The sequence below is a fragment of the Leopardus geoffroyi genome, chromosome A1 (assembly GCF_018350155.1).
Source record: "Leopardus geoffroyi isolate Oge1 chromosome A1, O.geoffroyi_Oge1_pat1.0, whole genome shotgun sequence".
Classification (NCBI taxonomy): Eukaryota; Metazoa; Chordata; class Mammalia; order Carnivora; family Felidae; genus Leopardus; species Leopardus geoffroyi.
The window spans coordinates 37,379,895-37,402,996 of NC_059326.1; the positions used below are offsets into that span (position 1 = coordinate 37,379,895).

Below are 23,102 nucleotides of genomic sequence, written 5' to 3' on the forward strand. Positions count from 1 at the left end.
CACCAGATCTCCCTCCTCGCCGCACCAGTCACAGCTCAAGTCCACAGGTTGCGAGCACGACAGGGCGAATTAGCATAAATAAATAAATAAGCCTGCTTCTGTATATCTGGATAGAGAGAGCGAGGAAGTCGGCGCTACAGAGCAGCCACAGGCGCGAGCCCCAAAGCTTGCTCCTGCCACCAGTTCTTCGGAGAGACTTGGATCAGGCGGTGTTTGCAACAGAGAGAGAAAACCCGCTCTCCTCTGCGGAGGGAAGGAATCCCAAACTCTTCCTAAGGTGGTCTGAGCCTGAAAAGCAAACCTATGAATTCGGTGAGGGATTTGACCTGCTCTAATTTTGAAGCTTCGCCGTTGGTGGCCAGTTTCCTAGTTGTACGCGCCAGGGTCTCTGGGTGTCTTCCTTGTGGTCCCACTTTAGAGGCAGTTGTGGCTTCTGGCCAGGGAAAGAGCCAAGGGGGGGCGGGGAATGGAAACAATTGTGTGGTAACACAAGTAGTTCTGCCTGTAAGTAATTTGAACATACTTCTCTCCGGGTGAATTTTCTTTTTTCACTCACTGAAGCTTAGGTTAAAAAAAAAAAATTGGTTACTTTTCAAATTATCACTTCCCCCCTACCCCCCTTGGAATACTTCTTGGGAAAGCAGGCCTTTAGAAAGGAATCCTGGAGGAGTGTGGTGCAAAAATGCTTGGATATTTCCTCGGACTCTCACACTCAAGGGCCATGTGACCTGTTTCTTCATTTATAAAATCAGGGCTGGTGAGAGACTCCAACGCATTAAGTCTGTGAAACACTTTTTGATCTGCAGGGTGCCATATAAATAATGGAAAAGACCATTGGTCTTTCCCTGCGTAGACATTTCTCTTCATCACTGGGTTTCCAGATAGCCTGTGCACTGCCCTGGACATAAAATCCTCCCCACTGAATATTTAGTGACTGAGCCCAGAATACAAAAATCTTCCTCCTGGGTCAGAGAAAGATCTAACATCCCTGTGCTTTCCATAGGCACCACTTTAATCTTCCTATTCTCCCTTATACTAACTAGAATATAAATTGGTTGGCTGAACTGATTGTTTTGCTCTTTCCTCTTTTCTTTTCATCCCGACTAATTCTAGAGACATGGAGTCCTAAATATTGACAACACACTACATCAAAACACCTGGTGTATGTAAGTTTCTTATTGAGCAATAGGACCATACACAGAGTGCACAAACAGAATCCCTTATAATACATATCTGGTGTATGCTAGGGATCTGGTTTACAAAATTAGCTCCCTGAAGCTCTTTAGAATGAAAATTGAGCGGGAGTAAAGTGGTGAACACATGGGAATGTGTTCAGGTGGGTGTGAGGCCACTACACAGCTGATAAACAAAGTACCGTCAGAGAAGTATGATTTGTCTGTCCTTACCTCTTCAGCTGCTAATTCTGCCCTACCGCTGACCTTTTACCATAATTGGTAAATATTTACTCACGGATCTGTAGTTGAAACATGTCTGATTCCAAAAATCCGTACCAAGCTGCTTCTGAAATGTGTTTAATTTACGTCTTCACACCTTACCCACAGCTTCCGGAAGTTTGGGGCACATGGCTAGAATCAGGCAATATGTCAGCTGTCAGAGTACATGTAGGCTGGACCCACAGTCTGAATTAATTTTACATCTGTACAGATGGCAACAGTGGTAGACTGTGTATCCCCCTTACAGTTCATGCCCTCTCCAACAGGTTAAAATCACTCACCTTTTTTTTTTTTTTTTTTTTTTTTTTTTTTTTTTTTTTTTTTTTTTTTGGTGAAAATATGGGAATCTCTTTCCTTAATTTGTCCCTTGTTTACAATGACACCACACGGGAGCTGTAGTTTATGAAGATAATTCTATGGAAGGGACACTGTCTTTTTGTATTTATTTTGTTGACTGTCTTTAAGCTCCTTGGACTCTGTCTGTGGACTCTTAAACTCTTTCTTTTTCTACAGTGGATAGTTTTGGCACCGATGCACCATTTTCAAGTGTCCCCCACACCACATCACGGCAGAATTTTGGTCTCCTGACTATACCATCCATCTGCTCTCTATGGAAAAGGTTAGTGCACCTCTTCTGCTTCATTAAGTAGGAAAAATTAAATGTGTATTCTATAATACATAGATTTAGCAATAATTTTGCTAGAGTGTTTCTAAAAAGCATGACCAAATGGACTATAATGTAAGTTGAAACATAGAAGTTAAACATTCTGGAGATAACGTCTGGAATGTCAGTAATAACCCCCATTGCTTTGTGATGGCAAAGTCCCTGGGTGGAAGTTTGTCATCAAAACTGGAAGACCTGGGCACAATTTGAGGTAAAACTTTCCTGTCACAGTCCCAGCTGTTAACTGAGCTACTTGTTATTGTGTCTCCTTTTTGAAGATCTAAGCAGAGGTTTCATGCAGTTTTACACTGAATGAAAGAAGACCAAATACCCCTCTTTCTTCTCCTGTACCTTCATCCTGGGTACAGTGAAAGCATTCCCACCCTCCTGTTCCTTATGATGCCAGCCCTGTGACCTACCATCTGGTGTCACATATTTCTTTCTAAAGATGACTTAGGGAGCTTATGCTATTACTCCCTTGAAAAATAATACTTATGAACTTCTCAGATGTCTCAATTGCTCTGGGCCTGCTTCCCAGGTGTTTTGTAAAAATTGATCTAGAAGAATAGTTAGATTATATGCCTCCTGAGCCTATTTTTTTCTATAGACAAGGAAAACAATTTGATACAATAGATGGCACACTGAGCAGAGCCAAGAAATTTGGATTCCATTTTCTGGGTTGTTGCTAGGTTACTGTGTGACTTTAGGTAAGTTATCACACTTCTCTGTTTCAATTTCCTATAAATACACCCCTATACACTACATGGACTAATAAGCATTAAATGGATTACCTAATATCTGTCATTAATAGACACTGGATAATGATGCACAGGTCAATTTGATTATTACTTACTGTGTTTGCAATGTTTAATTATTGATTAATATTCATAATTAATAATAAATAATATTACAAGTAATATAATTAATAATTACTATAATAAATAAGTGTAATAATTAATATAATGATAATTAGTAAAATGATAAATAAATGTTAATTAATATTAATAATAATTTCCATTTACTGCAAGGCTTCTCCCGTTGCAGTCTGATCTCTTTATAAGGGGTGAGCATGCTTATAGGTGTCTATCAGGATACCATCTTCAAACTTTGTACATCTATCAAACATACCCTAAACTTTAAAAATATTTGGAGTGTTTTGTTTTCCAGGTAGCTTTTATATCGAACCATTTAACGTATTTTAATAACAGTATAGTATTCACAAAGGTTCATGGAATTAATATATACACTGATATTTAAACCTATTTTGAACCATAGTCCTATAAATGTTCTAATTAATTCAGGATTGTAAATAAGTATAAATTTAGAATATGACCTTATTTTAAGAATATTACATTTTTGCTTATTAATATATGAAATGAGAAGCCCCTTTAGATGATTTAGATATATGCATGTAAACATATAATGTATATATTACATATATGTAAATGTAAATAGTGTAAAATATAGGACATATAATATAAATATGGTATATAAAATAATTACAATATGTATTTATAATTAAATATAATTATAATAATTAAATATATATTTATATAATGTTTTTAAATTAAGTATGTATTTATATATCTTTTAAAATCCATTATTTTATAAATATAAATTATATATTTATACACATTACATAATATGTATAAATGGAATGTATGTGTGTACAGACACACATTCTTTTTCTAATGAACAATCAAGATTAAGATATGATCACATTTATAAAGCCAATACAATATTTGAAAAATAATAAAATTGACCAATTACTGAGTATCAGTTATGTTTTGAACATGCTATCTATTTGGTTGCTCCTGATAACAGTTTTTAAATGTAGGTATTATTAGTTCAGTTTTACAGCCATAAATTACATGTCTATCAATAGCTATGGCTCCAATCTGTGGCCTCCAAAGCAAATGGTCTTTCTACTCTGGTATGCCCTCCTCACCAGAATGGATGGATCTAGGCCCCGTATATATTTAAATGTATTGCAAGGAGTGCTTGGGTGGCTCAATTGGTTAAGTGTCTGACTCTTAATTTTGGTTCAGGTCATGGTTTCACGGTCTGGGATGCAGCCCCCAACCCCAACCCTCCCCGCGTTGGGCTCTGCACTGACATTGTGGAGTCTGCTTAGGATTCTCTCTTTCCCTCTCTTTCTGCCCCTCCCTCTACTCTCTCTTTCACTCACTCTCAAAATAAATAAATAAATAAATAAATAAATGTTTTTCAAGCCAACAAATGTTTATCACTGATCTACAGTAAGAAAAACACCGTCAGCCTAGATTGGCTATATGATGCCTTTATGAAGTAAAAACTTCTTTAGTCAGTTGCTATGTCCTAAACAGATATTCATACAGAAACACAAATTCCTCTGTGTTTGGCCAGCTTCACTCTTAAGATGTGTAGACTTAGAATATATTATGTGAGTATATTTATTGTTTATACTTGAAAGTCCTGCAAAGTTCCAAGTAATTATATTACTTAGATGCATTGCCTAGTTAACCCTCATTTTATATATTAGTTGAGAGCAAGAGAGATGGTACATAACTAATTCAAAGTTTAGAAGTACTCCTATTTCATGGAATAGTAGATTTTGGCCTCAGGAATGTATCTGATATTAGAGGCTAACTATGACAAAAAGCAGTTATTTTCATACCTTCTATGCCTTCCTAAAGCTTTAACCTCAAACATTGCCATCAATACCAGTTAGTTACTTCATATTTTATTTTTCAAATTCACAAGTATTTTTAAGAATCAGTACTACAGTAGTTCCCCCTTATCTTCAGGGCATGATGTTCTAAGACCTCCAGTGGATGCCTAAAACCACACATAGTACTGAACGCTGTTTTTCCTATACATATATACCAATGTTAAAACTTAATTATTTTTAAGTTTATTTATTTTTGGAGAGAGAGAGAGACAGACAGAGAGCAGGATAGAGAGAGAGGGAAACAGAGAATCCCAAGCAGGCTCTGCACAGTCAGCACAGAGCCCAATGCAGGGCTAGAACCCATGAACTGTGAACTTGTGACCTGAGCCAAAATCAAGAGTCAGGTACTTAACTGACTGAGCCACTCAGGCGCCCTGAAAGCTTAATTTATAAATTAGGTGCCATAAGAGATTAACAACAACTAGCAATAAAGTAGAACAATCACAGTAATATACTGTAATAAAAGTTATGTGAATGTGGCTTTCCTCTCTCCCTCTCTCAAAATATCTTACCGTATTGTACTCATCCTTCTTGTGATGATGTGAGATAATAAAATGCCTGCGTGATGAGATGAAGGGAGGGGAATGATGTAGGCACTGTGACCAGCATTAGGCTACTATTGTCTTTCTGACAGCGCTGTGGAAGGAGAATCATCTGCTTCCGGATTACAGTTGCCCGGGGGGGGGGGGGGGGGGGGGGGGGGGGGGGCGGGGGGTAACTAAAACCCCTGGAAGCAAAACAGAGGAAAAGGAGGGGATGACTGTAATTTAGGTAGATTGTTGGTCAAGTATATCAAACAAACTTAAAAAAAGAAAGAGCCTACATTGCATTCTCCCTACACAACTCAGAGATTAATTGTGTGGCTAATAGGAAATGAGCATATTGGTTCTTTTGCTTGAAAAGCTGTATAATTGCTTTAGTAAATAAATATGCATTTATACTCTGTGTATAAAAGGACGCACATAAGATAAGTTACTATAATACAAACTTGTATTCTAAAACATTGAACATGGGAATGTGCAGTGTATGTGACTCCTGAAAGCATTTGTCTATACTAACGAGTACTTTCTTTTTGTTTTAGAAAACTTTGTGTAAATGGGTTTTACATTTCTCCTCTTTCCCCACATATTCCAAGAGGAAGGGTGGATTGGGGTAGAACAGTCAAGGTAGGGTAGAGCAGTTCTTTTATTTTCAGAGCTTAATTAGCATCACTTTAACAGGGGTAAGTATAGCAAGGCAAGTCATCAGAAAACCCCAGGCCTAAGTTTAGCTCACACTTTCGACTTTCTCTCCTTATCCTCCAAATAAATCTTAAAAGCCATTTCCCACTCATTTAAATTTCACGTTCTTTCTTCTCACCTCTGGTAGAGGTGATAATGAGCAGTGAAATCATCAAAAGAAAGGTAGTAGGATTGAGGAGGAGACAAAAATGAAAGGCATGGAAAATCCACAAAGTAGATCAGCTGAATCCTGAACAGTTAACTGCATGCATGCAGCTTATTGATGACACATATGCCTTACTTCCCTGAGTCAGTCCCTGGGAGACGTGAAGGAAGGGAGAGGTATGGGCTGTGAGAGGATAAAGTAATCATAAGCCCTATAAATTAGCACAGAAATTAGGTCAGGGGCAAAAGAAATCCATGGAAGGAGAGACACCATTGCGAATTTCATTTGAGGGCACTGATCCTCCCATCCTATATCCTGTGTTCTTCAGATGCCACTTCTTCCTTCACAAACTGAAATGTTACATTTGGAAAAGCTTAATGAAAATTTGTGCTCAGGTAATGTTTTTACATGGATCGACAGATCTTTTGCCTGGCTTTATAAAATCTCTTTTCATCTAATTCTTTGAATCTAAGGTAGGTTGGATGAAACCTGCATGACTGTTCTGATCTCTCTGTGTGGGGTATAAAAAAGCACCCAACTAGTACTGTAGGGTCAAGGAAACCTTTTTTCTATGACGTAAAAAGGCAACATTTTCATGGTGGTGAAAGCTGTCACCATTAGCCTCTTCTTTTGGGATATCCTTTTAGGAAGAGGGTAGAGATTGCTGACCTCAATTTCATTTACTGCTAACATCTACCAATTACTGAGCACGTAACTTTTGCCAGGTGCATGGTGAACCGTAGCTCTAATCTTCACAAGGACGCTGCAAGTTAATGATGACCCCATTTTAAAGATAAAGAATCTGAGACTTTCAGAGGGCGAGGGGGTTGCTCCAGGTCACACAGCTGGGAAGTGGCCAAGTTAGGATTGAACAAGAAAAATTTGAGGTAGTTTATTTTAATGTTGATGAATCTTTGCCCTACATATTCACTGAAATAAGCACATATATTGAGTATTGAATATGTGCACATTATAAACAATGCAAAGAATGCGACAGCAACAGAATCATTTAAAAACTACCAAACTTGTAGAAAAATTAAATAATAATTGACAAAAGTAAATGTCATATTTATGAAATAACAAATATTTTTTTCTTTATTTGGATTATCAAGAAAAGGAAGGAGATTTTATAAATTAACTTTCGTTAATGGTTTGGAATTATATGCCAATAAGACATCAGTTGGTGAAAGTAATATGCTTCTTGATAATGAAATCATAAATATCCCAAAGGCCATCTAATTCTTAATTATAGATAATGTTCAAATCTGGTCAAGTTGATATCAACTTTATTTAAAATACATTAATAATTATAGGGGTTTTTTCCCTCCCTATGGATAAATTCTTAACTAGATTTTAGTGAAACAGCACTAATAATAACTAGCTATTAAAGACAAAGTTGGGGCGCCTGGGTGGCGCAGTCGGTTAAGCGTCCGACTTCAGCCAGGTCACGATCTCGCAGTCCGTGAGTTCGAGCCCCGCATCGGGCTCTGGGCTGATGGCTCAGAGCCTGGAGCCTGTTTCCGATTCTGTGTCTCCCTCTCTCTCTGCCCCTCCCCCGTTCATGCTCTGTCTCTCTCTGTCCCAAAATTAAATAAACGTTGAAAAAAAAAATTTTAAAGACAAAGTTGTATTACTAACTTTATTTAGATATTTGTATGTTCCTTTAGGATTTAAAATAAGTCAGACAAATGTAGATGGGTGACTATTACTAGATTAATGTTTCTCATTACCCAGAATTTAGATTTTGTGTGATATAACACTCATAGACAAAGGAGAAAAGAAAGCTATAAAGAAAAAAAAAAGGATTGATTTATGTGGGAAGCAAACTTTTTGTATGGTATTTTTCTCTAAATGGAAAGGATTAAAAATTCCTTGAATGTGCCATAAGCATGACATATATTCTCTATAAAAGGGATTTTTTAAATTCTAAATGTGGAAATATATGGCATGCTTTCTTGAAACAACAACCAAAAAAATCCCCACTTTCATAGTCCAGTACATTTTAAAGAAGATCTAAATCTATTAAAGTCCTGTCAGAGCTTGTTAAACTATTAAGTAATGATCATAAAAGCATTTTACACACAGCATATACTAGGCATAAAGCTGAGAAATCTAAGATATTCTTGCTAGCTGCAAGTGTGAATATTTTAGCATTTTTGTGGTATTTCTGGATCAAAATTGATTCCAGGTGCCATCTCCACATATCCATATATATGTAAGATAAGCTCTTTAAAAACTTTTTTAAAGTTTATTTATTTATTTTGAGAGAGACAGAGACCACGCGAGTGGGGGAGGAGTAGATAGAGAGGAAGAGAGAGAGAAAATCTCAAGGAGGCTCTGCACCGTCAATATAGAGCCCCACATGCAGCTCGAACTCACAGAAACTGTGAGATCATGACCTGAAACTGAAAGTTTAACCAACTGAGCCACCCAGGCACCCTGTAAGAGAAGCTCTTTAGGCTAAACGGATCCTTTGAATCTGCATCATTGCCAATGGCTCTCTGAAGTTACCCCACAGCCTATAGTTTACCTCCTTCATACCGTAATCAAACCAGCAGTGACCTTTTTTTGGGGGGGGGGGGGTAAAAGGATAAGTTTTCACTTCTACTTACTGTTAATAAATAAATATTAGAAGTCTTGAGTCACCTTTATATTTTTCTCTTCAACAGATTTTGGCAAGTAGACAGCATATTCCTTAGACTTTATTAGAGGCTAAAGAATGGCAGATACAACATAGAAGGTGCTAGACTCTTTATTGTTGTTGCTTTTGCATATTTATAGCCCACTTTCCTTGACTTTGCATGTTCATAGCCTACTTTTCCTGAATGTCTGATGCTACACTTAAGTATGTTTTGTATCCACTACCTATGACCTTTATTGATTTGGTTGGATTTCCTCTTCTCACTTTGTAGCTATAGGTTTCTCCAAAGATTCTGTTTTCTGGTCACTCACTGGGGAGCCCTTTCATTACAATTCTAGTCATCTCTTTCTATATTTAGGCTTCCCAATGCCATTTCTAAAGTCCCCAAATTCTACACATTCAAAAATTTTCCTGTCACTAGAAGTCGTCTACAGTTGAAAATGTCTTTCTCCTAGGTGACACCAAAGTCCCTCCTTAAGGATACTTGCTCCTTCTTCAAAATGGCCTGTTCTCAGTCAAATAACCTAACCTATGACAGTGCTTCTAGCATAGAGCTTAAAAACATACTAATTACTGAAGGGTAGTTCATAAATATTGTGAAGCCAATAGCTGATATTGCCATTTGTTGAGGGAAGGCAGAACTGAGGTGCGTGGTTTTGTTTTCACCATATTGATACATAAATAACTGACTGTTCCTAGAAAATAGCACATACAGAAGTTTGAAGAAATCACATAGCAGTACAGAGCACTGTTGCCTGAGAAAAGTCAGCAGCCTACCTCACAAGAGGCTCCAGAGAGTTGAATTAGAGTAGTAAGAAAATAGTAACAGCCACAGAGTTTTGAGCATTCACGGGACTAAGATACACAGTTGACCCTTGATCAACACAGGGGTTAGGGGGCTGACCATCCACGCAGTCAAAAAGCCACACATAACATTTGACTCTCCCCGAACTTAACTACTAATGGCCTTACCAATAAGCATAACAAGTCAATTCACACATATTTTGTGTATGTATCATATACTATATCCTTACAATAAAGTAAGCTGGAGAAAATAAAATGTTATTAAGAAAATTATAAGGAAGAGAAAATACATTTACACCACTGTCCTGTATTTATTGAAAAAAAAAAACCCTGCATGTAAGTGGACCTCTGCATATCAAACCCATGTTGTTCAGGGATCATTGTATATGCATATATGCATATTCACACATATAGATTTGTGTGTATCTTACATCTATATGTCATACATGTCTATTTGTGTGTGTGTGTGTCATACATAAATTCTCACAATAGCCCTATCAGTAGGAATTACTGTTTCCAATTTAAGAATGGGGACATTCCAGTTTAAAGCATTATGTACATTATCCAAGATCACACAGCCACACTGAAAGAATTTTTTTTTCTTTAAATTTTAAGTCATCTCTGCACCCAACAAGGAGCTCAGAACTTAAAACCCTGAGGTCAAAAATTGCATGCTCTACTGACTGAGCCAGCCAGGAGCCCCCACACAGCCATATTTAAAACCTTCCAAGCATTACCTTAATTCAGACACTATATATTACTGAGCTATATAGCACAAACTGAAAATTCTAATTTGGTGAAGGAGGGGAGACTACATTTTAAAATCTCAAGCTTAACTCATATTGACCTAACCTGACTGTATGTCCCAGTTTCTTAAGTCTGTTTTAGCCTGTTGTCCCAGGGCATACCCTCTTTCACTCTTAAAATACTGTGGTTGAGATAATGAAATATAAGACCAACTTAAGTGAACTGTATTTGCAAGATTGGTGCAGAAACTCAATGTGCAATGAAAATATAACTGTTACAAAGGCTTTCATACTTCTGTGGCATGGTCAGTGCATTCTTTTCTGAAGACAGATCTAAGTGGGAAGCAAAAGAACGAGGAGCGTCAAACTGTAAAGTGAATCAAATGTTTATTCATAGCAGACTAAGCTTTGGACTTTGCAGCCAATGGAAATGGGATCCTTAAAGCCATTTGGCTTCAGTTCCAGGTCACTGCTCAGTGCTTCCATGCACACATCCTTTAGGATGCTCCTTTTTTTTAATTTCCAAAGCTGGTTGGTCTCTGTGGTGATGAACACCTGCTTTAAAAAACAAACAAACAAACAAACAAACAAACAAACAAACACCCTTTCTCAGGGTCGGACAAGAAGCTGATATCTGGGAACCATTCCTTTTCATTGAAGAGCAATTTCATGCTTCTGCTCTGATTGCGTGATCAGGGAAGAGGACGTTTTTCCTTATTGTCAAGGTGTGGAAGGGCATTCCACTGTAGCTTGTAGGTAGGGACGTGGGGACAGTCAGCATTGTGCCCATGAGGCTAGGCTTTGTGGTCAGACAGACCTGGCTTCAATTCCCCATTCTTCAAGTTACTGATGGTGTTCCCTTGAATTTTACTTAGAACTTTGAAGACTCAATTTTTTCCATTTGATAAAAAATGGTATGGGGCGCCTGGGTGGCACAGTCGGTTAAGCGTCCGACTTCAGCCAGGTCACGATCTCGCGGTCCGTGAGTTCGAGCCCCGCGTCGGGCTCTGGGCTGATGGCTCAGAGCCTGGAGCCTGTTTCCAATTCTGTGTCTCCCTCTCTCTCTGCCCCTCCCCCGCTCATGCTCTGTCTCTCTCTCTGTCCCTTTAAAAATAAATAAACGTTGTAAGTCCAGTAAAATTCTCACCCTCAGGTTTCTCTGTTCTGTGATCTGCTTCCTTTAAAAAAAAAAAATGGTTTAAAATTTTCAGCACTTACCATTTGCCAGGCACTGTCATAGGAGCATTACCTATATTAAATCATTTAATTTTTATGACAATTATATAAGCTAGATACTGTCAACTATTGTTATTTTAATATGAGGTATAATGAGGCTCAGTAACTTGCCCCAGATCATACAGCCAGGAGTGGAGGAGCTGAGATTGGAAATGAGGGAGTGCGCTTCCAGAACCTATACTTACCGGCTCCCCTGTACTTTGTCCTACAAAACAGGATCGGGAGTACTTACTACTAGTGCTACATATTTAAATAAGAGAGTGAATTTAAAGCATGTCACAGTCATTAGCACAGAGTAAGTAAGGTTCAGTAAGTACTAGCTGTAAAAATAGTAGTTCCATTCACTCCTTCCCCTCTCCTTCCCATTCTTCATTTTCACTCAAATTATACCGTGGTTGTTTTTGTTTCCCATACTCCATAATTATTGCTGTTTCCAAACCTTTTTCCTCAATTTGGAAATCCCGTGTTCTCTGCTGAGCTTTTTCGAAAACATGCTTATTCTTCACAGTTCAGGGTATGGGACGTTTCTCATTCTGCTTTTGTGGTGCCTTCACATCAGTTTTCATCCCTGTGAGTTTTATTGTTAATTCGAACATTGGAATAAGTTATGATCATTTTTGCCTGTCTCCACATTTTCTTCTATATCATTTTTGGACAGAATAGAATATACTCATGCATTTGCCATGTGGATGTAAACATTTTACTTATTTCAATGTTTCATATAAATATCATCCTAATGAAGTGTCCTTTATCCACAACTTTTCGTTTATGGAAACAATTATAACAACTATATAAGCTAGATACTGTCAACTATTGTTATTTTAATATTAGGTATAATGATTATTTAGCGTGTTACTAAATATTGGATATGTGTTTAAAATGGGATGTAAAAATTGAAGGCTTTTCAGTGTGTTTCAGTAAATATATCTTGATAATTTTTTGGTAGTTTGTAATAGCACTTGCAGCGTATGAGGATAGTCATTTGTCTACATTGATATCATTACCTGATAATAGATATATTTTTAATTTATTTTCTATATTATGGTTCCAAATAGCACTTATTATTGTTTTTATTGGAATAGTAATAATTTCAAAAAGTGGATTTCTTTTATGTTTTTCATTTTTGGGGGGAATTGGTGGTTTTTCTTACTGCTTTATAAAGCTCATTATACAGTAGGGCACACAGTGCCATTTTATTTCTTTCAGATGTTTGGTAAATATCTCATTTGTTCTGTCTTGACTTGTATTTCCCCTACTAAGTAACAAGCTGTGTATATATCATGGTTAACATGGACTGGGCAAATAGTTAATGCTCAACTAATAATTAAAAAAAAATTTTTTTAATGTTTATTTATTTTTGAGAGAGAGAGAGAGAGAGAGAGAGTCAGAGAGTGAGTGGTGAAGGGGCAGAGAGAGAGGGAGACATAGAATCTGAAGCAGGCTCCAGGCTCCGAGCCATTAGCATAGAGCCCAATGCAGGGCTCGAACTCACGAACTGTGAGATCATGACTTGAGCCAAAGTCGGACGCTCAACTGACTGAGCCACCCAGGTGCCCCACTCAACTAATAATGTTTAAATAGTTAAAGCACTAATCTCTTAGCTTTTAATTATTTATTAGATATTCTACATGTCTTTAAGTTTCATTAGCAGCACAGATAATAAATTTCTAAACACAGGAGACTGCCTGTTTATATAGTACTTGCATAGCACTATTTATTTAATTTTAACGAATATAATAATGTGTGTTAACATTAAGGTACTTTGACTATAATACGTATTAAGGTAGTACTCTACTGTGAACATACACAGTATAATTAACATTCCAGAGTTAAAGTATAATGTGGCTAACTTTGTTTATTGAAGAAATATGAAATTCTTTCTTTTCAAATTCAATATAGGAAATGTTATGTTCTCATTTTCATCTCTGCTAGATGGACCTCCTAGCATCCAGAGACGGTTGGTCCCATGAGATCTTCTAATCCATTTGTTCCTTTTCTTGGTCAATAATTTCTTCCCTAGAGTTCAGCAAAATGACAATCATGTAAAGATACTTTGCTCCTCCAGGGAAAATGTTTCCTTTTTTCTTTGCTTTGATAAACTGTTCTTTTCATTTTTAGCTCCAGTTTAAAACATGAGGGAGAGCAATAAGTGAACAACTGAATGAAAATGAAAACAGAGTTGCTTCTCCAATAGAGTAAATGCCTTTGGGTGAGGAGTGACTCTCTTCTAGTCTTCCCATGGTCTCTGGTATATTTTTCTTATCTGCAAAGTACAGGAAATAAGACCTTTCTCTGATGTCATGTGGATTAACTAAAAGTGTGTCGGTAAAGAGCTTACATTTCTGAAAAAAAAAAAAAAAACGTTCTTTTTTCACTCTTGGGGTTCAAGTGTCTTCAATCCCAAATCTTGATAAAGCTGTAGCCAGAGCATTACAGAAGAATCCTGCAGTAATCTTTGTACTGCAATGTCTATTACTCTTCACTATTGTCTCTCTCTCCTCTCTCCCCACTTCTCCCTTTTATCCAGTTTCTATTTCCTTCTGTATAATAGAAAAAATATGTTGTTTCTAAAAATCAAAGGTAGTAAGTAAGTCAGTTACTGAGATATTTCTGTCAACATACAGATATTTCACTTCACAAAAATATTATATGTCCTAGTAGAGCTACTTTATATTAAAGCAGAATTTGAGACTTTGATTTTTAATTTGAGATGATAGGCATTGCAGAAATGTGAACCCGTTGCTGGCTAAATCTGGACTTAATGACAGATAGTACATTCTATCCTTGAAAATCTATTCAGTAAGGGTGTATAAAAGTACTGCTATTAATAGGAATTACAAAACTACATTGATCTTGTGCTTTAGTAAGTCTAGCTGACAACCATAAAAATAATCAGATGCTGTTATTATGCCAGTTAGAGATGAGGAAACTGAGGCACGGTGAGTATATTAGCCATCTTAGGCAAGGTTATGCTACACTAACAAATTAATTCCAAACTCTTAGCAGCTTAACACAACCACAGTTTATTTCTTGCTTATATTACATGTCCACTGTTGGTCTCCTTGTACTGTCAATCAGGATCAGGTTGAAGGAGTTTCCTTTTCTTGTGACCCTTTCATCCCATTTCTTTCTTTCTTTCTTTCTTTCTTTCTTTCTTTCTTTCTTTCTTTCTTTCTTTCTTTCTTTCTGTTTATTTATTTATTTCTGACAAAGAGAGAGAGAGAGAGAGAGAGAGAGAGCGTGGGTGGGGAGGAGCAGAGACAGGGACAGAGAGAATCCCAACCAGGCTCTTTCCACGCTCAGTGCAGAGCCTGACCCGGGGCTGGATCTCATGAACCAGGAGATCATGACCTGAGTGGAATCAAGAGTCCATTGCTTAACTGACTAAGCCACCCAGGTGCCCTGGTTCATCCCATTTCTTAACTTTCGGGGACACTACATTGGGAAGGAGAAAACATGGAGATCTCATACTGATCTCTACCTCATTATGCACATATCTTTTCCACTCATAGCTCAGTAGCCAGAACTCATCACATCTCTTGCTCGTTTGTAAGAGATAGAGAAATATAGTCCTCCCTTGTGCTTAGGAAGGAAAGGAGAATCAGATTTAAGCCCTCAGAATAATTTCAACAGATAGTTTAGGTAGCTTGTCCAAGGTCCAATAACTGGTAAACAGTGAAACTGCGATTAAAATCGAGAAACACTGGCTCCAGACCCTGTACTCTTAACAGCTTCACTATTGTTAATATCTGATAATGCCTGATGTCATTTTATGACCTCTGTCTTGCTCCAAGTTATACTCTTCTTGACTGATTTTGTAATCATTTATTTCAAATATCCATTGATTTAAAGAACAAAATAGTGGCTTCTTAAAAATACATAGAGTGGCTCAGTCTTTTAAGCATCTGATTCTTGGTTTCCGCTCAGGTTGTGATCTCGTGGTTTGTGAATAGGGCTCAAACTCACTGATGGTGTGGAGCCTGTTTGGGATACTCTCTTTCCCTTTCTCTCTGCCCCTCGCCCCCCTTGTGGTTTATCTCTCTTTCTCTCTCTCTCACTCAAAAAATAAATAAATAAACTTAAAAATTCATAGATTTACTCTTATCTAATATACATCCATAGGTGAGTACAGCTATTGAGCATGTTCTTAAATATTATATATATATATGTAAATCTTATGTGTAAGTATCATACCTATAACTAGCATATAAATATACATGATATTTCCAACAAACAACAATAACTGAGATTGTTCCAATGTCTGTGTGGTTTACCTGATATTTTAAAAAAGTGTACCTTAATTACTCATTCTCTTCAGACTCTTAAATATCACACTCTATCTGTTACTTTATAAGGTTACTAGTCAAGAAGGAGGACAAAGCATTCAGGACAATCGACTCATATCCCGGGGCTATCGAAATTCTTTTTTCTCAGTCTACAAAGAAAGCAATATTTTAGTAAGTAGAAGCATGGGCAAACTCTGCCTAATGTCCTAAGTAAACAGCAGGTTAATTTCAGATTTTCTATATTATAATTTACATCCACTCTGCAAAAGCTATAAATGATAAAATTTGATTTTCCTACCCATTACTCTATTTCCTTTAGCCTAGTCAAGGAAAACAAAACTTAACCGCACATTAGATTTCAGGATACCTTCTTGTTATTGCCTGTTCAACAGTAAATAATACGAGGATCATAAAGTCTTGAAGAAGATGCTGAATTTCTTGTGGGAATGGAAAAAAAAAAAAAAGCTCCCTGGTGTGTTAAGCTCATTCTGAAGAGTGCTTACTGGGGAAAGAAAGACATTTTATTGCCAAAGGAATTTAGGTGTACATAAGGTTACAAATTTGTATGGGTCTGCTAGAAAGAGTACATGTAATAATGAAATAAAGAATTTAGGATATTGAAGGTCCTGATTTTTTGTGCCTAGGGATTTGTGTCTTTCTTTTGATTTGGGTTCAATTTTAACTACTTTTAATCAGTTATTTTGTTCCTGTGTAAGGAAAACATTGAAATCATTGACAACAGCATAAAACCTTAAATGTAGAATTTAATAAAAACCCGTTTAATAATACAAAATGGAATAAACGTAGGTAAATTCAGTCTTGGTTGTCTTGCACAATTTGAAGAATTAGAATTATCTGGTATATTTTTACACATTTAGCTTAAGAAGATGCCTTAGGGCCCAATCCACATTGTAAAGTTCTACTTTATAGATGGGGAAACTAGGCTCAGAAATGTGTAGGTGATGCCACTAAATTTGCCACTAATGGCAGGGTAGAACATGTGAATTCCATTTATAGTTACCTTCTAATGATACATATCTCTCTTTTATCTTTCACTGAGTTACAGTTCTGAAAATTTTTCAGTTGTGGATGTTATGATCTGTTATAATTATAGATGAAGATGCCTACTACAAATTCCTTAGATTTCATAGAATAAGCAACAACAGCATTGAGGCAACGCAGAAGTGACCTCTCAGTGGCATGTAATGAATTAGGCACCGATTAACCTGACATCGTAGTGAATTTAGTTGTGACTTTAGAGGCTCACTGGTTTCTTGTCTTCTTATTTCATGTAAGGATATTACATATTACATATTCTTTCTTATTTCACATCCTCTTTCAATACCACTTTAGTCATCTCAAAGAAGAAATCCTGTTTTCTTATAGAGTCTATGAGATTATGATATGAATAGTTCCAGAAAATAAAACTTTTTATTGTGTATATAATGTAATGAGAAGCTTTTACTTTTTTTTGTATTGAAGCAATTTTTAAATTTTATTTATTTAAGTTTATTTATTTTTGAGAGACAGAGAGTGCACAGCAAGAGAGGGGCACAGAGAAAGAGGGATAAAGAGAGAATCTCAGGCAGACTCAGCACGGTCAGAACTGTCAGCACTCGAACCACAAACTGTGAAATCATGACCTGACCCAAAATCAAAAGTCAAATGCCCAACCGACTGAGCCATCCAGGTGCCCTGGAAACTCATCCTGCGTAGCAAGAAGCAATAAGCAGAAAATATTAGTTCTTATTTTAATCAAAGGGCCAACAAAGAAATAGAATTAGCTTCATTAGTAATCAGAGAAGTTAAAATTAAGACTTTATTGAGATGGCATGCTTATATTTGCTAAATTGGTGACATTTAAGAAGTCTGACCAAACCAAGTGTAGGTGAACATGACAATCAGTAGGAATACTCATATACTCCTGGTCTGTTGGTAGAGCAACCCCCCACCTCTCTTAGGAAACAATTTAGCACTGTTTAAGGATACTTATAGATGTAAAAGAACTGTAGTTTTTTGTTTTTTGTTTTTTTAAGAAGGAAATTATGAGTATACAACTCAGACTAGTAGCTGTATCTGAGAACAAGACAGGGATGGCATGGAAAAGAAACAAAGATTCAAGAATTGTGGGTTTTGGTCTAGTTCTTAAGTTGGGTGGTGGGTTAATTTATTGTCTTTAGTCAGAATTTATTTATATGTGACATATTATTTTGTTTGTATCAAGTATTATGCAATGTAAACATTAACTAGTAATTATAGCAAATATGTACTTTTATAAACTGAATCTCAATGTTTTACTAAAATTATTTTTGGGAACTATAAGAAACGTTATATAACAGTGAGCTTTTTCCCCAAGGGAAAAAATTGTTACTAGGGTATAAATTAATATTCAATGAATTGGTATCAAAGAACTTCAAGATCTAGTTGTATACAAAAGTGAATAATACTTAGACTTCTGGAAGCAGAGGGACATGAAATGATTATGATATTCTATCACACGAAGAGCACTTGCAAAGTGTAATGGAAACAGATAAAAGAAATCCCCGATGATTCCTAGGGAATCAATGGCATTTAAAGTTAAAAATATTACAAAAGGAAAATCATTACAAGAAAGAAAAAGAAAGAGCAAGCAGCATGGTCACAGATGCTCAGGAATACTTAAGCAAAACATTTTGGGAAGATCAAGTTGCCCAGTGAGTGTGACATTTTGAGGCCATGAAGTAGAGTTGTAGGGGTATGTTAACAGAGAAGAGAAGAAAATCGGGATATGAGGAGTATGCCCTCCATATTAATACAATTGGGTGGTAATTGGTAAGGAATTGAAAAATTTCTGGATGACTATGATTTATTTCTTTGCTAACTGGGACCATATTTAATGGGAAAGGTGACAATCTATAACGCTTGTTAGGTTTCATATTCCTTATTTGATAAAGAATGATAAGCAAGAGTACTTGGACGTGCAGGCCAATTTCTGGGGAAAGGTGAGACTTGGAGATGTTAATTATATTTTAAAAACATCAGCTTAGAAGTGACAGGTGAACCAGGGACTCAATAAAAACATCTAGGGATAATGGTGAGGGAAATGAAAGAATGAGTCAAAAGCAGAAATCTGGATTGTAATAATCAAGAGGCTGCCATAAGAGGCTGAGAAAGAGAAATCAGATTGGGAAGGCTGACAAAAGAGGTAATCATGTCAGTAGGGAATAAAGGATACTCTTAATAGAGTGCTTAGGTGTTAGACACTTTACTGAGACCTTCACACTCTTTATTTCATGCCGTCCTCCCCATAGGCTCTGAAGTAATATGTTATGTTCCTAATTTTAAAAATGAGTTGAATGAAGCAGAGAACAGTTAAATTTGCTTAATGCCACACATATCTAGTAACCGTGAGAGATGAAGTTCAAACTCTGTTCTGTCTGACCGCGGCTCTCACTCTTAAATGCCCCTCTGTACCAGAATAAATTGAGAGTTGATAATGCCCAAAGCCAGAAAGTAATCAAATGGAAATTAATTAGAGAATGAAATCAAGATTGAAAGAGAGGTCATTAGCTTTAGTAGTTAGTAAGAGCAAGTTTGGTGTATTAGTAGGAATCAATTAAACCTTGGGGAATTCATGGAAAAATAGTTTTTAAAATGTAACTTGGATGTAAGAAGGTTACCAAGGAATTTATAAGACAAAGATGATAGGCAGCAATGATGTCTATAGTTAGAGAAACTGAACAGTAATGGACAAGTTACTTAATAGTGTCAGTTTTCTCCCCTCTGAAATGTAAACAATCGTCAATTTGTTTTGGATGGATAAATTGAGCAACATACATACAATCTGTCAGTATAAGCAGTGGATAATAGAAGTTGAGAAGGGTAGAAACCAGACTGCAGTATGCCGGGGAGCAGATGGGAATACGGTAGTGGAGATAATGAATGTAGAGTATTTTGTAGCGTTTGACAGTAAAAAGAATTGCACCAGAGATGTAGTTGAACAGGATAATGGAATTAAAGGAGGAAGGGTCTGTAGAATAGAGAGAGAGAGAAATTGAAGATGGCAAAGCGGATGGTTCAGTGCCTTACAGGAGGTGGATAGCATAGAGTTGAATCATATGCCTGCAAAAGATTACATTTGAGTGAACCCCCCGATTATTTGTCTCTCTCCCTTCTTTTTAACCCCTTTGAATAATGGGCATTGGGTTATCTTGCAGTGGAAATTATATTAGACAAATTGTCAGTATATCTGAGGCAGAGTCTCCTCCTTGGGCCACTAATCAGCAGAGTGACTTTGGGCAAGTCTCAGTGTCTGCTATGGACTGAATGTGTCTCCTCCAAGTTCATATGTTGATGGTATTTGGAGTAGAGTGTGGGGAGGATTTAAGTGGTAATTAGGGTTGGATTAGGCCATGAGAGTGGGGTCCTCATGATGGGATCGGTGCCCTTATAAAAAGAAGAGGAGACACAGGATCTCCCAAGGTGTGTGCACACCAACGAAAGGCCATGCAAAGGGAAACTGACCATGTAGGTACCTTAATCATCTTCCAGCCTCCAGAACCATGAGAAAATATTTTGTTGTTGTTTAATCCACTTAGTCCATATGGTGTTTCATTATAGCAGCTTAAACTGACTGAAACGGTATTCCAGAACTTACTTGGTTTACCCATTTGTATAATGAGGCCATTGGACTGAGAATCCTTGTAATCCTTTCCTGTTATTCCAATTCGAGTTCTGACAGTGTCTAAAATAGGTTCTTCTTGAATTTGGTACTTTTCATCTTTTCCTTTGTTCTTAACCCAACACTAATCCCTAAACTTTTGGGGGGAAAATCACAGAAGGTAGTGCAAGAATGTGTGAGTGGTTAGGGAGGGAAACTTTCAATAGTGTGCCTAGGTAAGCCCAGATGTTTACGTATTAATTATGTACATATTAGGATCAGAGATCTCACTCTTGGTTTTTCTCTCTCCTTCTCTCTCTCTCTCCCACCCTCTTTCTTTCTTTCCTTTATTTTGTTAAAATAAAAAACAAATGAAGGCCAGCCTTGAAAATTCCCTGAGCAGACAAAACCAATTTAGTCATACAAACAAAGCTTAGGTTAGCTTATTTACCAAGACTAACATGACCTGGGTAATTTTTTTGCTTGTGCCTCTGGAAATCATCAGCAAAACTTGAACTCTTGTCCCAAATTGATATGAGGTAACCACTAATCAATTCCCTTTCATGTAAGAAAATTCTAATATTATATCCAATCACTGGAAGAATAAATGGTCACTGCTTTCTCACTATATACACTGCTTTATAACAATATGCCCCTGGGCCTCATTTCATGTTTTAGTTTGAGGGCTCCTGGTTTACAAACTGTCTTTCTGGTGTGTGCACAGTGAACTTTTACTAATTATTACTTCATTAATTCATTGGTTTTACTTCATCTATTTTTAACTTTTGACACTTTCTTTTCATTCCTTTCTTTCTTCCTTTTTCCCTCCCCTCCCTCCTTCGAAAATGAAATTAGTAAATAGAAAACGTAGCTCCTTATATGCTATGTATTCAGATAAGATAGCTGAACCATTTTATGGATGAAACATTTTAGATAATTTTGCTTATAGATGTTAAATGTTGATTTACTCATGAATTTTTATTTTAAAATGTGTCCATTTTTTTCTAAAGAACAGAATAGGAATTCTATAGCACATATATGTGTGTATTTTCTTCACAAGTCATTTGGAAAATTTGAAGGTCAACATCTTACATGGTTTGATTGACCCTTTCCAGCTCTAATTTAATGGTTATTGCCCATTCCTATAAGTGGACATTCACATACCTTATTCTCACATCCCATACAGACCTTCACACATATTCAATCACACATACACATGCACACACACACACACACACACACTCCCCCAAAACACCCATGTGCACATATACCCACATTTCTGCCAATATCTAATAATGAGGATAAGCTGTAATAAAAAATGCTTAACAAAATTATATCTATGACATTTCCAGAAAATACTCTAAACCAAATGTTTTCATACATTTTGATTTGGGGAAGAACTTTAAAGATACACTTTTTTTTTAAAGAAAAAAGTTGAAATCTCAATACATTTTAGATCTTTGATCCCATTAGCTTTTTCCCCAATTATTTCTTAGGAATAAGATTCTTAGGAATCTTAACATAATAATGATTTCTGTATTGTGTTGGAGAAAAACGAGGTCTATGATACAGTGCTAATATGATACAGCTGAAATGCTTAATACCATAAGTCTTTCCTACCATTTCTTATCACATTAACACAGGGACAGCATTCCTCTCCTGGCCAGCTTAGTCTCCCCATTGCCTACAACTATTGGAGATTCATGAATATTTAAAAGTTGTAAAAAAGCTCTTGTTGACTCTGTGCTATGGCTTAACAGCTGAGGTTGGCTTTCTTTTTTCTTCCAGAAGTTGGATTCTCTCAAGGAAGATTCTATCACCTGCAGCGGAGCACAGCACCTGAGAGAAAGGAGTAGGCCTTGCCAGATACTTCTCAGAACACAGGAATGAAGACTCTCTGATATCCTGCTGTGTCATCCAGCTGACTACACAGGACCAATGGGCTACAGACAGCACATCTACCATGTTGGCAGCAAAAGGAGAGGTATGTATGTCCATAGAGTTTTCTATTTCTTCATTGCCAATCTTCTTGCTGACTTTCTTGCAGTTGTGGAGGTAGCAATCTGACAGTTTACTATCGATCCCCTTTAAGCTGATAGTTTTGCATAAGTACTTTGCATGGCATTAAGCCATTTCACGTATTTGACTGTGTAATTCTGTATTATACCTGCTTCTTTCTCAATGAAAGAAAACAAAAAGGCAGTGAATAAATCTCTATTCCCTTGTGACTTCTGATTTGTAAGTTTTTCTTTTTGCAAAGTAGATAGGGAAGACATTCATTCAATACATATAAAATGTGCTGATAGTCATCTAGAAATAGATGTATAATTTCTTAAAAAATATACTTTCTTTTGAGTACTCTCTTTTAGTTTTAGTATGACTTAGATAAAGTTACTGTGTATTAGGTGTAGGTGAATGGTCATTCAATCAATTCACATTTATTCATTGTTCAGAGACTTCGGACACTGTCCTAAGAACTGAGCACAATAAAATGAATGTACTTAAACTTGATTAATTTTTAGATCATTTTTGGAAA

General features: G+C 36.6%; 1 long non-coding RNA gene across 1 annotated transcript; it reads left to right on the forward strand.

Annotated features, from left to right (window-relative positions):
• The first annotated feature begins 120 nt into the window (after positions 1-120).
• Positions 121-22,512, forward strand: LOC123598374. The gene is made up of 3 exons (XR_006712572.1): positions 121-312; positions 1,968-2,073; positions 22,355-22,512. It is a non-coding gene; the product is annotated as an uncharacterized LOC123598374 (long non-coding RNA).
• The last annotated feature ends 590 nt before the right edge of the window (positions 22,513-23,102 follow it).